General features: G+C 47.6%; 1 long non-coding RNA gene across 2 annotated transcripts; it reads left to right on the forward strand.

The window, feature by feature from the left end:
* Positions 1-1,684: 1,684 nt before the first annotated feature.
* Positions 1,685-2,401, forward strand: LOC123957999. 2 transcript variants are annotated; one of them, XR_006821963.1, is made up of 2 exons: positions 1,685-1,790; positions 2,155-2,401. It is a non-coding gene; the product is annotated as an uncharacterized LOC123957999 (long non-coding RNA). The 2 variants fall into 2 exon arrangements; XR_006821964.1 differs by lacking the exon at positions 1,685-1,790 and adding an exon at positions 1,952-2,052.
* The last annotated feature ends 1,124 nt before the right edge of the window (positions 2,402-3,525 follow it).

Genomic DNA, 3,525 nt, shown 5'->3' on the forward strand with positions numbered 1-3,525 from the left:
ATCCCTAGCAAAAAGCCAGGATCGGCAGCTAGCGTGGGACCCGTGCAACAGGCCAAAAGCAGGCTGTCGACAAGCAGTAAGACTCAACACACGTTCTGTGATCAGATGTCCATTTTAACTCCTAAATTATAGCATTAGTTTAGTTTAATTAGCTCCTATGCCATATGAGTCAAATGCTTCCCACAATCGAACCTCCAGGCTCATTGCTCAGCAAATGTTTATGTTCCCTGTATCCAACCATCTTTTTATCACCTTAGTTAGAGAATAAATTCACTGTAATATAATCAAGAGCTGTGTGTGTTGCCTATTTCTAGTTCCTGCCAAGAGAATTGACCCTTTAGATATGAGACTGACTGATTGATTTAAGATAATTGAGCGATTATTAACTAACTGATCACTAGTAATAATTGTCTAATTATTAAAACTACCTAGAGGTCCGGAGACTCTAGGATTATAACAACACCGGTGGTGCCCTGAAACGAGGAAAATCTTGATTTTATGAATATTAATTCATAATTGGGTATCAATTCTCATAAATTTATTAAATTGCCTGACTAAAATTTAGGTCTGCTACACTATATTAATTAGAAATATAATAGTGATCTAAACTTTTAACAAAAAATGATGGTTAATAGTTGTAAATGAAAATAATGAGATGGTATTTATAGTATAACATTTTGCATCTCTTTTTACAGAAAGTAAAAAAAATGGAAAGTAAGAGACCACAATACCTGTGTACAGGCACGTGCACACATAGACATCAAAAGGGGCTTCAGCACCTGCCCTTTGTTGTGGTGGCAGCCCGGCTGACAGTGAGTGTCCTGGTTTTTTTCTCCTTTTTTGTTTGTGATTCTTTTTTCCCTGTTTTTTTCCTGTACTCTGCCTGCTTCCCTGTGTCTCCTCCCCTGCATGTGCTCTCTCTCTCTCTCCCTCCGCTCCTGAGCCCAGCCAACAACCCACACCTGCATCTGGTCCGGCCGACCCCTGGTCCTCGTGCCCTGTTGGCGGATCGACCGGCTTCTGCCCCGCCGGTGGCTTCCGGTCCTCCCCATCAGCCCTCTGCTCGGCCCCCTGTGGACCTTAGCTCAGGCTCTCGGCCTCGTGACCACCTCGAGTCCCTCTCTGCCCGGCCTCTGAGCCGTCCTCCTGAGGTCTCATGTTCCCTTTCTGCCCTGCCCCTGGGAAGCCCGCCCGAGGTTCCCTGTTCCCTCTCCGCCCTGCCACCGGGCCGTCCTCCTGAGGTCCCACGCTCCCTCTCTGCCTCGCTTTTGGGCCACCCTCCTCAGGTCCCACACTCCCTCTCTGCCCTAACCCTGGGACCTCCGCCCGAGGCTCCTTGCCCCATCTCAGTCCCCCTTTCAGGCCGCTCGCCTAAACTCTCCTGCTCCCTCTCTGTCCTGCCTTCGGGCCGCCCGACTGAATTCCCTGGTTCCCCTACTCCCTCTTCGGGCCGCCCGCCTGAACTCTCCTGCTCCCTCTCTGTCCTGCCTTCGGGACGCCCGCCTGAACACCCTGGTCCCGCTGCTCTGCTCTCAGGCACCCTGTCTGGCCCTGTTCCCTCAATTCTGCCCTGCCCGCTCGCCTGACCCCTCCCAGCCCTGTCCCCCTCTCTGAAGCTTCTGCGTTTTGTTTTGTTTTGGACCCTGGACCCCCACCAGCCGGACCCCAGTGCGGTCCCCGCCCCCCCACCCCCAACGGACTTCTGCTAAGCCCTTCCCAGCCAACTAGGAGGTCTGCCCGGAGGCATCCGTTGAGGAGGGAGCTCTGTTGAGGTGGCAGCCCAGCTGACGGTGAGTGTCCTGGTTTTTTCTCCTTTTTGTTTGTGATTCTGTTTTCCCTGTTTTTTTCCTGTGCTCTGCCTGCCTCCCTGTGTCTCCTCCCCTACGTGTGCTCTCTCTCTCTCTCCTTCCACTCCTGAGCCCATCCACACCTGCATCTCATCAGCCACCTCCTCTGCCTGCCACACCTGCCAGCAATCAGCCTCATCTCTGAAAATACTTCTACCCCGGTTCTCCAGTCAACCCCTGCTTGATTGTCGTTGCTCCTTACCTGGTGCCACTTCACCATTCAAGCTTGCACGTATTCTGCATCTTTTCTATTTTCCTGTGCTTTGTCTCCGCTGTGTCTGACTCTGTCTGTCCGTCTCCCCTCCAGGTCCACTCACCTCCGTCCTCCACTCCGCCAGTTGGGCTCGCCACCCTGCCCTCTCCCCTCGGACCTCTTCCACGGCGTCCTCCCGGCTCCTCCCCGTGCCTCCTTGCTTCCTCGGTCCCCAGTGCCCCCGGCTCCCTTGTCTCAGTCTCCTCGGTTCCCCGTGCCTGTGTCTGCCCGGCGTCCGCCGCTCCCTCACCTCCACTCCCTCAACCCCGTATCCCCTTCAATAAAGCCTGTTCTTCCCCAGGGTTGCGTTTGGGTCCACTCTGTCCCCATACCACACCGTAACACCCTTTTTCTTCAAGAGAAAGTGCCCTTTTTTCTGGGATGATTTTTTTTTTTTTATAAAAGAATATACAGTATATTTATTCCTGTTTCCAACAGATTCCCTGTCAAACAAATATATATATTGGGGGGAAAAAAATCTAAATAGGCTATCAGGTCGGAAGATGAGACTTTGGAGTTCCGATGCCCTCTCTCTCTCTCTCTCTCCCTCAATCGCCACATTGATATGCAAATTAGGCGTTAACTAATTAAAATACGCCAATTTGCACACATTTGACAAGTCACTGCAGGTGAATGGGATAAACAAAATAACTAAAGCATTTCACCACAGAACTTCCCCAGTTAATGACTTACATCAAGAGTTGGCTATTTTCCTCTGAAATGTTCTTTGTAAATATGCAGATTAGCTTGTTTTGGGTAATATAGAATATATCTACAGATGCAAATCGACCGAGGATATTAGGCTTAAAATAAACACCATCTAAAAGTGTATTCTTGAAGTTTTATTTCCATTAGAGTAAAAGAAGACATGGAAGCAAAATAGACCAAAGTCTCAAAATTGACCACTCCATGAAAAATTGAGTAACTTCATAGTTTTGATGGTAGGCTCCTCATCTGGCCTAATAACTCTCCATTCTATTAGTTTGTTGTATGCTGATAGATCCTTATATAATACAGACAGCCCTCCCTCAAATGTGACACTAAGTCCATGTCACCATCAGTAATTGTGTGTGTGCACACGCGCGTGTGCATGGTAAATGTAATATAATAGAAACAATAATAAAGTATTTGATCAATACATTAATGTATTAAGGCAATTCAGTATTCTGTTGCTTGGCTGTGCATCTTGCTTGTGAAACAAAAAGTAAAAGTATTATAACATTTATTTTAATTATGCCTGCAGCCCAATGCCACAGTTTAGTGTGAAGATTTATGTGAAGTATTATGTATTCCAATAACACCAAAAGAATTGAAACGATTTATTGCCTTGTGAAAAATAAACAAATTATTAATGAAACTATGTCATACTTGAAACTAGTAGCATAGAAAACATGCACATTGTGGCATAGTTTGCGTTTCTGTCGC

This window comes from Micropterus dolomieu, linkage group LG19, assembly GCF_021292245.1.
Source record: "Micropterus dolomieu isolate WLL.071019.BEF.003 ecotype Adirondacks linkage group LG19, ASM2129224v1, whole genome shotgun sequence".
NCBI lineage: Eukaryota > Metazoa > Chordata > Actinopteri > Centrarchiformes > Centrarchidae > Micropterus > Micropterus dolomieu.